This window comes from Bufo bufo, chromosome 1, assembly GCF_905171765.1.
Source record: "Bufo bufo chromosome 1, aBufBuf1.1, whole genome shotgun sequence".
In the NCBI taxonomy this organism is placed as follows: Eukaryota; Metazoa; Chordata; class Amphibia; order Anura; family Bufonidae; genus Bufo; species Bufo bufo.
The window spans coordinates 584,939,925-584,954,821 of record NC_053389.1 but is presented as its reverse complement, the minus strand read 5'-3'; positions in this window follow the sequence as shown (position 1 = coordinate 584,954,821).

The window sequence follows — 14,897 nt, the reverse complement described above, 5'->3', positions numbered from 1 at the left end:
ACAAGCTATCAGGGAATGCAGCTTCATGGAGCTTAATCATCCACCCTACAGTCCAGACCTGGTTCTTATTGATTACTTTCTCTTTCGGAACCTTAAGAAATTTCTGTGTGGGCAATGATTTCCTGATGCTAATGCAAAGAGCAAGCAAGTCTCACTCACAGTAAGAAGTCTCCTTCTATTCTCAGGGCATATGATCACTGGAATAAGTGTGTTGAAGTCAAAGGGGATTCAAATGAAAAGTAATAAATGCTATTTTCTCAGAAAGTTTTGTTTTCATACACGGGTAGATAACTTATTGAACACTCTTCATATGTAATATATTAACTCCCCATCTTACCTAGACCATATTTCTATGATCACTATAGATTTAAAATATTAACTCTCTTTTCTTCCTAGAACACCAAGAAAAGAAGCCTTTTCTAGACCACCAAAGTTAGTGGCATTAACCCCTCCTCTTCATTAGACAACCAGGGTAGTTTTAATTAGCATTAAATAGTTTTCCCATTTATTTGTTGTCTAACTTTCCATGACTCTTCATTATCACAATGCAAAGTTCAAAGGAAATATCTGTTGTAAGCGTGTTAATAATTGAGGTGTACCCTTAAACATCCAAATTCAAGTTGTACAATGATTCAACTAGAGGTTCCAATAGAGGTTTTAAAGATATTTCTTTATTTTTTTTAAACGTACACATATAAAAATATTACAAATATTGCACTCTGTATAAAATATAGCAGTAATAGACAGTTTATAAAGGTCCACAGTAAAGATATCAGATTCTGTTAGTGCAATTAAAGACAACCTTTCACAATTAAATGCAATGAAACCTGCATGCAGGAGTAGCTCAGTGGATTGATATTGATAGTTATCAAGACATGCACTACTTTGGTCCGTGATGCGGTCTAAGCATGCCCATTGAAGTCTATGGGCCGGGAAAATCACTGGCAGACATCCGGGTTGTGTCCATGTTGCGTCCGTTTTTACTGAAGACTAATAGTAGATTCTTTGGAAATGAATTTTCAGATGAGCAACGGCCATTGCCGTATTGCGGCCCGCATGGGTCCACAATCCGGGAGATGCGGTGTGGTGCGGAACGGAAGCACGGATCGGAAGCCCACAGAAGCGCTACCGAGTGCTTCGGTGGTGTATCTGTCCGTGCCTCCGCACCGCAAAAAAAAAAAGTTCTATCTTTTTACGGTGCGGACAGATCACGGACACATTCAAGTTGAATGGGTCTCGATCCATCTCACCCGCCGCATGGATGTTGCCTGTGCATTGGGGACCGCAAATTGTGGTCCCCAATGCACGGAACGGCCGCACAACGGCTGTGTGCATGAGGCCTAAATGTGTGGTCGGAAGGAAAATAGGTTCAGAAAGAGGAGAGGTTTAAATTTATAAATTACACGTTTTACTGAAACTTTTCCTCTCTATAACATGCTGCGTGAACAATAAAAAATTTTTCTCTCCTCAGTGACTTCTCGCATTGACGAAAGATCGCAGCATGGTCTATATTCTGCTTTTTTCGCACAGCTCTGGTTTCATAGAAGTGAATGGGGTTCCAGTAAAAAACGGATTGCTTTGCTCAAAACTTCGTTGGGCTCCACATGTATGGGCTCCAGCTCTGGCAATACTTAGATGAATAACTTCCTCATTTGATCATTAAACTTGAAAAAACATTTTAAAACAGGTATCTGAACTCAGCTTCGTTACTGGTAACTCGGTACCGAAGCCAACTTCAGAACCAAGTTTTAAAATGGTTTTCAAGTTGAAAAATCAAATCCCGAAGTTATTCATCGAAGTCCCATGAGACTTTAGTAATAACGGATTTGCCTCGCCGGAGCCCATACATTTTAATGCTTTACAGAGACAGATCTCTGAAAAGCATTAAAATGAAGTTTTGAGCGAAGAAACTTCAGATCTAGGATCTAAAGCTCACTTTGCTCATCGCTAGTCAGAACCATTGAAATGAGCAGTTTATAATGTGCAAAGGAGGCAATATGGACAATCCCTAAGGGGGAGATTTATCAAACGGGTGTAAAGTAGAACTGGCATAGTTACCCATAGCAACCAATCAGATTCCACCTTTCATTTTCCAAAGGAGCTATGAAAAATGAAAGGTTGAATCTCATTGGTTGCTATGGGCAAGTAAGCCTGTTCTACTTTACACCAGTTTGATAAATCCTCCCCTAAGTGTCTTTTCATAACTTTGTCTACATGATAAATGCCATTTGCTGAAATGACACAACTCCTTTAAATTAAACTGAAATTTACATTCACTCTTCCATATCTGCTTTATTAATATTTTAGCTAAAGAAAAATCCATCTATAAAGTCAGAATGTTTCAAAATAAAAACAATGGCATTATAAACATTTAACCCCTTCAGGACATTTTTCACCTTAAGGACCAGGCCATTTTTTGCAAATCTTACATGTGTCACTTTATGTGGTGATAACTTTAAAACGCTTTTACTTATCCAAGCCATTCTGAGACTGTTTTCTCGTCATATATTGTACTTCATGACAGTGGTAAATATGAATCAAAATATTTCATTTTTATTCATCAAAAAATACAAAATTTTCCAAAAGGTTGCAAATTTCAATTTCTCTACTTTTATAATAGATAGTAATACCTTCAAAAGTAGTTATTACTTTACATTCCCTATATGTCTACTTCATGTTTGGATCGTTTTGTGAATGCCATTTTATTTTTTTGGGGACATTAGAAGGCTGAGAAGTTTAGAAGCAAATCTTGAAATGTTTCCAAAACCCACTTTTTAAGGACCAGTTCAGGTCTGAAGTCACTTTATGAGGCTTACATAATAGAAAACACCCCAAAATGAACCCATTTTAGAAACTACACCCCTCGAGTTATTCAAAACTGATTTTACAAACTTTGTTCACCGTTTAGGTGTTCCACAAGAATTTATGGAAAATGGAGATGACATTTCAGAGTTTCACTTATTTGGCAGATTTTCCATTTTAATCCATTTTTTTCAGTAACAAAGCAAAGGTTAACAGCCAAACAAAACTCAATATTTATTGCCCTGATTTTGTAGTTTACAGAAACACCCCATATGTGGTCGTAAACTGTTGTATGGGCACACGGCAGGGCACAGAAGGAAAGGAATGCCATATGGTTATTGAAGCCAGCTTTCACTGGGATAATTTTAAGTTGCCATGTCACATTTGAAGACCCCCTGATGCACCCCTAGAGTAGAAACTCCAAATAAATCACCCCATTTTGGAAACTACGGGATAAGGTGGCAGTTTTGTTGGTACTATTTTAGAGAACATATGATTTTTGGTTGCTCTATATTACACTTTTTGTGAGAAAGGTAAAAAATAGCTGTTTTGGCACCGTTTTTATTTTTTATTTTCAGTGTTCATTTGACAGGTTAGATCATGTGGTATTTTTATAGAGCAGGTTGTTACAGACACGACAATACCAAATATAACTATGATTTTTTTAGTGTCTCCACATTCTGAAAGCCGTATTTTTTTTATTTTTTGGGCGACTGTCTTATGTAGGGGCTAATTTTTTTTGGTATGAGATGACGGTTTGATTGGTACTATTTTAGGGTGCATAGGACTTTTTGATCGCTTGGTATTACACTTTTTGTGATGTAAGGTGACAAAAAATTATTTTTTTTAACACACTTTTTATTTAATTTTTTTACATTGTTCACGGGTTAGGTCATTTGATATTTTTATACAGCAGGTTCTTATGGACATTGCGATATCTAAAATGTAAACTTTTTTATTTATTTAAGTTTTACACATTAATATCATTTTTGAAACAAAAATAAAATCAATAAAATCATTCTAGTGTATCCATAGTCTGAGAGCCATAGTTTTTGTACTTTCTGGGCGATTGTCTTAGGTAGGCTATCATTTTTTGCGGGATGAGATGTCGGTTTTATTGGCACTATTTTGGGGTATATATGACTTTTTGATTGCTGGCTATTACACTTTTTGTGATGAAACGTGACAAAAAATGGCTTTTTTGACACCTTTTTTTTTTTTTTTAGGTGTTCATGTGATATGTGATATTTTTATACAGCTGCTTCTTACGGATGCGGCGATACCTAATATGTATACTTTTTTTATTTACTTAAAGAGGACCTTTCATCAGGCTAGCTCTAGTCTAATTATTATCCTGCCTTATAGGGCGGCCCACACTGATGCCATGGCACTTTTTCTTTTACTACAGAACCCCTCATTCGTTTACTATTTTACTATTGTCCCCGTATATTTTAGCGCCTTATATTATAATGAGGCGACTCGGTTATACTAGGCGGAGACTTGTATTCTCGGTTATACTAGGCGGAGACTTGTATTTTCCCTGGGAGTGGTTATCTTCTCCCTGGCTGTGAGCGCATCCAATAAGAGCGACTCGCTCTTAGCCAGGGAGAATGAGCTCAAGTTCGCGAGAACTTGAGCGTGTAGACATCCTTGAGCTCATTATCCCTGGCTAAGAACGGAGCGCTCTGATTGGATGCACTCACAGCCAGGGAGAAGAAAACCAATCCCATGGAAAATACAAGTCTCCGCCTAGTATAACCGAGTCGCCTCATTATAATATAAGGGGCCAAAATATATTGGGCCAACAGCGGATGAACTGGGAGTTCTGTAAAAAAAGTGCAATGGCATCAGTGGGGTCCGCCCTATAAGATAGGATAATAATTAGACTAGAGCTAGCCGGATGAAAGGTCTTCTTTCAGTTTTACACAGTAACAGCATTTTTTTAAACCCAAAAAGATCCACAGTTTTTAATTTTTTGGGCGATTGTCTTAGGTAGGGGCTCATTTTTTGTGGGATGAGGTGACGGTTAGATTGGTACTATTTTTTATTTAAGTTTTACACAATGATTTCATTTTTGAAACAAAAAAAATAATAATGTTTTAGTGTCTCCATAGTCTGAGAGCCATAGTTTTTTTATGTTTCAGTCGATTGTCTTAGGTAGGGTATAATTTTTGCGGGATAAGATGATGGTTTGATTGGCACTATTTTGGGGTGCATATGACTTATTGATCGCTTGCTATTACACTTTATGTGATGTAAGGGGACAAAAAATGGCTTTTTAAACACTGTTTTTATTTTTTATTTTTTACGGTGTTCACCCAAGGGGTTAGGTCATGTGGTATTTTTATAGAGAAGGTTGTTACGGGTGCAGCGATACCTAATATCTCTACTTTTTTATTTATTTTTTTACATTTAACACAATAAAAGCATTTTTGAAACAAAACAAATCATGTTTTAGTGTCTCCATATTCTGAGAGCCATATTTATTTTTATTTTTTGGGTGATTGTCTTAGGTAGGGGTTCATTTTTTGCAGGATGAGGTGACGGTTATATTAGTACTATTTTGGGGGCATACTCCTTTTTGATCGCTTGGTGTTGCACTTTTAGTGATGCAAGGTGACAAAATTATTTTTTTTTTAGCACAGTTTTTATTTTATTTTTGGACGGTGTTCATCTGAGGGGTTAGGTCATGTGATATTTTTGTAGAGCCGGTCAACACGGATGCGGCTATACCTAATATATCTACTTTTCTTTTTTTCTCTATTTTTCTAGGGTTTTTTTTTGTTTATTTTGGGAAAAGGATGCTTTTTTTGTTTACTTGAAACCTCTAAATTTTGTAAACTTTTTTTTTTTTACTTTTTTTTGCACTTAATTTTTTTGTCCCACTCTGGGACTTCAACTTTTGGAGGTCTGATCTCTTTTACAATGCATCACAATACTTCTGTATTGTGATGCATTGGCTGTAAGTGTATTACCACTGTAATACACTTACGGACTGCTTGCCTGCGAGATCCAGGGGGCTTGATCTCACAGGCTCTCATGGAAGGTAGCCATGATGCCTAAGGAAGGCATCGTGCTCCCCTCCCTGCCATGGGGTCCCCGTCACAGCAGCGCGGGGACCCCATGGACACCGACACCCATTAGGATACCACACGTGCCGCTGTCAGCGCTGACCGCGGCCGTGCAAGGGTTGATGCGCCGGCATCGGTGTATTCACTGATGCCGAAGCATACAAAAGGGGTCCGGCTATCAGTGACAGCCAGACCCCTGCTTCTGATCGGGCGGGCGCAGCTCCTGCACCCTCCTGATCAGAGTGCCGTACCTGTACTGCGCTGTGATTTCTGTCCCACATTTCTGCGCCGTACATGTACGGCTCTGGTATCCTAAGGGTTAAAGCTGACCTATAGCAGTGAAGAAAAATGGCTGGGTTGTTATGGGAACCTAGAGTAAAACTGTGTATGTGGAGGCTAATGGCCTGCGAGCTTCTATTGGCTGATAAGAGTCATGTGACCAAGCTTCTATTGGCTAATGCATTTTTTGGGAATATCTCAGGAACGGTATGTCCTAGAGAGCTGAGAACTGTTCTGAAACCTTCCCGAACACTTGATGTACCTGTGTGGCAAATTTTGTGATTGTAAATACGACGGTGCTGATTGTTTTAGCAGACATACATGCATACACACACATACACTCAGCTTTATATATTAGACTATAATTAAATATAATTATTTGAAATATTTCTCAGATTTAGCATGCTATGACAATTATGGTTTTATAGTTATATCCATCTTCAAAGCAAACCTTGAGATCACACCTGTGTCTGTTATTCAGTTTCTCAAGGACAGACTAAGGCTACTTTCACACTTGCGTTCGGAGCGGATCCGTCTGGTGTCTGCACAGATGGATCCGCTCCTATAATGCAAACGATGGTATCCATCTGCATTATATTTCAGAAAAAAAACTAAGTCTAAAAGTTAGTCAGACGGATCCGTCCTGACTTTGCATTGAAAGTCAATGGGGGACAGATCCGTTTGAAATTGCACCATATTGTGTCAACTTCAAATGGATCCGTCCCCATTGACTTACATTGTAAGTCTGGACGGATCCGTTTGGCTCCGCACGGCCAGGCGGACACCCGAATGCTGCAAGCTGCGTTCGGGTGTCCGCCTGCTGAGCAGAACGGAGGCCAAACGGTGCCATACTGATGCATTCTGAGCGGTTCCGCATCCACTCAGAATGCATTGGGGCTGTATGGATCCGTTCGGGGCCGCTTGTTAGAGCCTTCAAACGGAACTGACAAGCGAAACCCCGAACGCAAGTGTGAAAGTAGCCTAATTGCTCTAAAGAATGCATGAGTACATATGTTACACCACAAAATACCCAAAAATGTAGAAATAAATTCTTATTTTCAAAAACAGTAAGGTGAGCAGTTTAATTGCTGCATATTCAGCAAAGCCTACAACGTATTGTGTCCTGGGGTGCTTAATATTCTGTGTATCAGCTTTTTCCAATTTTTCCCTTAGTTTTAACACAAAGAGTTAGAGAGGGATATTACAAATGTATTTTGTGCTAACAGCAGACTAACACCAGAAAAACACAAAAGGATTTATCTCTTTAGTTCTGCTTATTCTCTGAGCACAATGCTAGTGCCTGATAACTTCCGCATTACAATTTCCGCATGTCCATGAGCTGTTTATTTATAAGAGAGAAGAATCGCATTGCCTAAGAGATAACCTCACTAAACATGTATAAATTAATATCCCTAATCTGATATGATGCATACCAATCACTCAAGAAATGCACCAAGCATTCCAGTTTGAAGATTGTGCTTTATTCTGATATCTTTTTAATTTACATGAAAAGGTTGATAAAGCAACAGGACAGTGGTTATGTGATAGGTGGTTCATGGTAGACCAAGGATTTATATTGAGGTTGGTTGAAATGGATCTTAAGAGAAGTGTAATAAAAGCAACATTTAAAAATATATATATAGATAAAAAACTTGGAAACTACTTGTTTAGTCTTTTGCCAGGATGGATCTCTCTGTTTCATGACAGAGAGATCCAAAACTGGTGTCTTATGGCATGTGTATTTCAAGGGATTTTAATTTTTTTTTAAACACGGCTGGAATGGGTTAGATATAAGAAATATAATCAATACTGCCACTGCTATTAACCACTGCCCTTAGTCCATGGCTTGACATACAGGTGATGCCTTAGACTGCCCACTCAGCCAATCATTGGCAGGGCAACACTGGAAACCAGATTCCTTAACGGGGTTGTGTAAATACGTTTTATGATATCAGTAAAACTGTAGTCAAGTGGGCAAAAGCCATAAGATAATAAAATACCCATTATTCACCAGCTAAATACCCCTCCATTCCAGTGCTGCTGTTCTGGTGGTCCCCATCAGTTTTTGTTTACTTGGCTGCTACATATCTCTAAAAAAATAACTCTTTAATCCAGCGCATGGTGCACAGAGAAGAGTTGTAGCTAGGTACTTCATCAACTAGGCCAAAGATTCAGTATGCTACCCACACATACACATCTGAACTTAAAGGAAACCTGTAATTAGTATTGATGACCCTAAAGTTTTAAAGGGCTTCTGTCAGCCCACTAAACAGTTTTTTTTTTTTTTTGCTTAATAATAACCCCTACACTGCGATTTATCCATACATAAGTAAAATAAGAATTTTGGTTCAGTAGAATTTGCTAAAACCCTATTTTTATAATATGTAAATTACCTTGCTACCAGCAAGTAGGGCGGCTACTTGCTGGTAGCAGCCGCATCCTCCGATGGTAATGACGCCCCCTCTGCTTGTTGATTGACAGGGCCAGCGGACGGGATCTTTCTCCGCTGGCCCTGCCTGTTTTTATTCAATATCTGGCGCCTGCGCCGCGGCCGTACCTATCTTCAATCGGCGCAGGTGCACTGAGAGGCGGCCACTCACTCAGCCACTTCATCCTCAATGCGCCTGTGCCGGGTGTAGATGTGACGTCATCGGCGCAGGCGCATTGGGGATGAAGTGGCCGAGTGAGTGGCCGCCTCTCAGTGCGCCTGCGCCGATTGAAGATAGGTACGGCCGCGGCGCAGGCGCCAGATATTGAATGAAAACAGGCAGGGCCAGCGGAGAAAGATCCCGTCCGCTGGCCCTGTCAATCAACAAGCAGAGGGGGCGTCATTACCATCGGAGGATGCAGCTGCTACCAGCAAGTAGCCGCCCTACTTGCTGGTAGCAAGGTAATTTACATATTATAAAAATAAGGTTTTAGCAAATTCTACTGAACCAAAATTCTTATTTTACTTATGTATGGATAAATCGCAGTGTAGGGGTTATTATTAAGAAAAAAAAAAAAAACGGTTTAGTGGGCTGACAGAAGCTTCTGTATCACATAAAAATGAATCTTCAAGTGTCTGCTGTATTTTTATCTGTCAGGTAAGTATTAGTGATAAGCGGCAGGGGCTATATTGGAATTCGTGATATTTCTCGAATATTTGGGCGAATATTCATCATATATTTGCAAATTCACTAATTCCAGATTATTTTCTTGATCGCGAAAAATCAGTAATGTAATATTTGCGTAATGCGCATGAAATACAGGCGTGGATCCCTTTTGCTACATTTTCCAAGCTGCTAGAAGTTTCCTGAGACTGGAGAAAATGGTTGGCACGGCAGAACATTAAAAATGGCTTTATATGCAGTTAGTGTGCTCCAAAATATTCACGATTGCGCAAATCGGCACTAACGATGCAAATATTTTGGCGCAATACGTAAAACTTCACATTTTAGCATATACAGTTGCAAGATAAAGTATGTGAACCATTTGGAATGATATGGATTTCTGCACAAATTGGTCATAAAATGTGATCTGATCTTCATCTAAGTCACAACAATAGACAATCACAGTCTGCTTAAACTAATAACACACAAAGAATTAAATGTTACCATGTTTTTATTGAACACACCATGTGAACCCCTAGACTAATGACATCTCCAAGAGCTAATTGGAGTGAGGTGTCAGCCAACTGGAGTCCAATCAATGAGATGAGATTGGAGGTGTTGGTTACAGCTGCCCTGCCCTATAAAAAACACAATACCAGTTCTGAGTTTGCTTTTCACAAGAAGCATTGCCTGATGTGAATGATTCCTCACACAAAAGAGCTCTCAGAAGACCTACGATTAAGAACTGTTGACTTGCATAAAGCTGGAAAGGGTTATAAAAGTATCTCCAAAAGCCTTGCTGTTCATCAGTCCACGGTAAGACAAATTGTCTATAAATTAAGAAAGTTCAGCACTGCTGCTACACTCCCTAGGAGTGGCCGTCCTGTAAAAATGACTGCAAGAGCACAGCGCAGACTGCTCAATGAGGTGAAGAAGAATCCTAGAGTGTCAGCTAAAGACTTACAAAAGTCTCTGGCATATGCTAACATCCCTGTTAGCGAATCTACAATACGTAAAACCCTAAACAAGAATGGATTTCATGGGAGGATACCACAGAGGAAGCCACTGCTGTCCAAAAAATACATTGCTGCACGTTTACAGGTTGCATAAGAGCACCTGGATGTTCCACAGCAGTACTGGCAAAATATTCTGTGGACAGATGAAACCAAAGTTGAGTTGTTTGAAAGAAACACACAACACTATGTGTGGAGAAAAAGAGGCACAGCACACCAACATCAAAATCTCATCCCAACTGTGAAGATTTCAATCTTCCAGATATAAACTGGAAAACCAAAATAGCAAGTTCTACCAGGAGTACAGATATTCTAAATTCCCTACTGGGGTTATCTCTACAACAAGTGGTTGAGGAGCCAACCCGGAGGGAGGCCATTTTGGATTTGGTATTCACAAATGGGGATTCGGTATAAGATGTCATTATAGGCGAAACCTTGGGATCTAGTGATCACCAGTCAGTGTGGTTTAATATAAGAACTGTGAAAGAGTCCCACCACACAAAAACAAAAGTTTTAGATTTTAGAAAAACAGACTTTTCAAAAATGAAATTAGTCATAAATGAGTCCTTATCAGACTGGAACGGATTACATGGAGTCCAGGAGAAATGGGACTACTTAAAAGGTGCATTATTGAAGGCAACAGAAAATTGCATTAGACTTGTCAGTAAAAGCAAAAAAAGGAAGAGACCACTGTGGTACTCAGCAGAAGTGGCCCAAATCATTAAAAATAAAAAGCTAGCATTTTGTAATTATAAAAAAACCCAGAGCAATGAAGATAAGTAAATCTACAAGATTAGGCAGAGAGAGGCCAAGCAAGTTATAAGAACTTCTAAAGCGCAGGCAGAAGAAAAACTAGCTCAGTCTATGAAAAAAGGGGATATGACATTCTTCAGATATATAAATGAAAAAAGGAAATTAAAACAAGGAATAACTAAATTAAAAACAAAAGACGGAAGGTATGTAGAAGAGAATAAAGGGCTAGCCGACTGCCTTAATGAATACTTCTGTTCAGTTTTTACAAAAGAAAAAGAAGGAGAAGGACCTCCACTAGAAAGGATGACTAATAAATCGTTTGATGCATGTGTCTTTACAGAGGAAGATGTTCTAAGTTTGCTGTCTAAAGTGAAGACAAATAAGTCACAGGGGCCTGATGAGATACACCCAAAATTATTAAAAGAGCTTAGTGGTGAGCTGGCAAAACCGTTAACAGATTTATTTAACCAATCATTAGTAACAGGAGTCGTCCCGGAAGATTGGAAATTGGCAAATGTCGTGCCCATTCACAAGAAAGGTAGTAGGGAGGAATCGAGCAACTATAGACCAGTGAGTCTGACATCAATAGCAGGTAAATTAATGGAAACCCTATTAAAGGATAGGATTGTGGAACATCTAAAATCCCATGGATTGCAAGATGAAAAACAACATGGGTTTACTTCAGGGAGATCATGTCAAACAAATCTTATAGATTTTTTTGACTGGGTGACTAAAATAATAGACGGTGGAGGTGCAGTAGACATCGCATATCTAGATTTTAGTAAGGCTTTTCACACTGTCCCACATAGAAGACTTATCAATAAACTGCAGTCTTTGAGCATGGACTCCCATATTGTTGAGTGGATTAGGCAGTGGCTGAGTGACAGACAACAGAGGGTTGTAGTCAATGGAGAACATTCAAAACAAGGTCATGTTACCAGTGGGGTTCCACAGGGATCTGTACTGGGACCAATTTTGTTTAATATCTTCATAAGTGATATTGCAAAAGGCCTCAATGGTAAGGTTTGTCTTTTTGCTGATGACACAAAGGTATGTAACAGGGTTGATGTTCCTGGAGGGAAACGCCAAATGGAAAAGGATTTAGGAAAACTAGAAGAATGGTCAGAACTCTGGCAACTGAAATTTAATGTGGATAAGTGCAAGATAATGCACCTGGGGCGTAAAAACCCAAGGGCAGAATATAGAATATTTGACACAGTCCTGACCTCAGTATCTGAGGAAAGGGATTTAGGAGTAATTATTTCAGAAGACTTAAAGGTGGGAAGACAATGTAATAGAGCAGCACGAAATGCCAGCAGAATGCTTGGATGTATAGGGAGAGGTATAAGCAGTAGAAAGAGTGAAGTGCTTATGCCGCTGTACAGAACACTGGTGAGACCTCACTTGGAGTATTGTGCGCAGTACTGGAGGCCATATCTCCAGAAGGATATAGATACTCTAGAGAGAGTTCAGAGAAGAGCTACTAAACTAGTACATGGATTGCAGGATAAAACTTACCAGGAAAGGTTAAAGGACCTTAACATGTACAGCTTGGAAGAAAGAAGAGACAGAGGGGATATGATAGAAACTTTTAAATACATAAAGGGAATCAACTCGGTAAAGGAGGAGAGCATATTTAAAAGAAGAAAAACTACCACAAGAGGACACAGTTTTAAATTAGAGGGACAAAGGTTTAAAAGTAATATAAGGAAGTATTACTTTACTGAGAGAGTAGTGGATGCATGGAATAGCCTTCCTGCAGAAGTGGTAGCTGCAAATACAGTGAAGGAGTTTAAGCATGCATGGGATAGGCATAAGGCTATCCTTCATATAAGATAGGGCCAGGGACTATTCATAGGAATCTGATATATTGGGCAGACTAGATGGGCCAAATGGTTCTTATCTGCCGACACATTCTATGTTTCTATGTTTCTATGTATGGTGGTGGGGGCATTATGGTTTGGGGCTGCTTTGCTGCGTCAGGGCCTGGACAGATTGCTATAATCGAAGGAAAAATGAATTCCCAAGTTTATCAAGACATTTTGCAGGAGAACTTAAGGCCATCTGTCCACCGGCTGAAGCTCAACAGAAGATGCGTGTCAGAGTCCTGACCTCAACCCGATTGAGATGCTGTGGCATGACCTCAAGAAAGCGATTCACACCAGACATCCAAGAATATTGCTGAACTGAAACAGTTCTGTAAAGAGGAATGGTCAAGAATTACTCCTGACCATTGTGCACGTCTGATCTGCAACTACAGGAAACATTTGGTTGAAGTTATTGCTGCCAAAGGAGGTTCAGACAGTTATTAAATCTAAGGGTTCACATACTTTTTCCAGCTGCACTGGGAATGCTTACATGGTGTGTTCAATAAAAACATGGTAACATTTAATTATTTGTGTGTTATTATTTTCAGCAGACTGTGATTGTCTATTGTTGTGACTTAGATGAAGATCAGATCACATTTTATGACTAATTTGTGCAGAAATCCATATAATTACAAAGGGTTCACATACTTTTTCTTGCAACTGTATGTATGGACAGCAGAACCTATCACACTACCTAACACCCTGCACTGTAACAGCTACACTATATCAGGGTATATCCTACACTCTCTATATTATATATATAAGCTATCTAACTATCTATCTACTGTAGTGTGTCAAGCATAGAGCACAGCAATGACACTGCTGTCTCTCTCAGAACTAAAAAAAACTGTAGAAAATTACTGCTGGGGAGGTTATTATATAGTAAGGGGTAGGTAGCTTTCCTATCAGTTGCTAGGGATGTTGATAAGCTCAGACAAAGACATTGCAGCCTTCTCATTGGCTTACAAGCAAGAAGGGAAGTTACTGATGAAAAAAATCTAGAATATTCGAAATTACGAATATATATCACTATATTCTAAATATTCACGAGTTCTCAAAGTGCCGATATTCACAAATAATATTCACGATTCGAATATTCGTGATCAACACTTGTAAGTATCTCAGTAGCTTATTGGCATCTCTTTGCAGGGAAAGTAAATGATGGAAGAGGAGCTGTCAACCAAGCTTAAATGGGAGGAGTTGCCTCAATCAAGTTACAACAGCTAAGCGGCTCCAGCTGCTGTAACTTAGAGGAACACAAGCAAGAGAGGTAGTAGGAAGTCAGGGCCTCCAACCCCTCATCCTCTGCTCCCTCCACCTCTCTACCTAGGTGCACCTGGGGCAAGTACCCCACCTGCTCTCATATAGCTATGCTTCTTAGGAGAAGTAATATTGGCACCCTTTCTACTCAGGTATACCATTATTAATAAATCTCCCAAATCATAGTTTTATGTAGGAATAAAATCTAACTAAAGGAACTAGAATAATTGTATATATATTTTGATTTGACAGAAAAAAATACATTTTCAGTGTTTTGGTATTTTTTGTAATTACTAAGTTTTAGGTTAAGGCAATAATAGAAAACATGTACCATGTTGGAACTCTTTAAGCAATGGTTTCTTGTATTTTAACGTATAAAACAATAGTGCAATATAAATTAACCATAAATAGGCCATCTTCGTTATTTTCAAATACTTACAAGTGCTGCTTGTAAGAAAACATATTGCTGGCACTTGGAGCAGCTATTATCTTTCATTTTCCAACAAATTAAGTAATTTTAACCAGATGAATGCCCACGAGCAGCTCATAGTAAATATTTTATTGTAGATCATAAATTTAACAGATTTGCATGTGTGGATGGAGTAATCATTGTGAAAGGTATCTTATAACCCCTCTTCTGAAAAAAATAAGATTTCTTCTACAGCATTATTTAGCTTATTGTTATGTAAATGTTATAATAAATGTGGTTTTGTTGTGTGTTCTGATTTACAATGGAACAACTACAGTATATGGTATTTT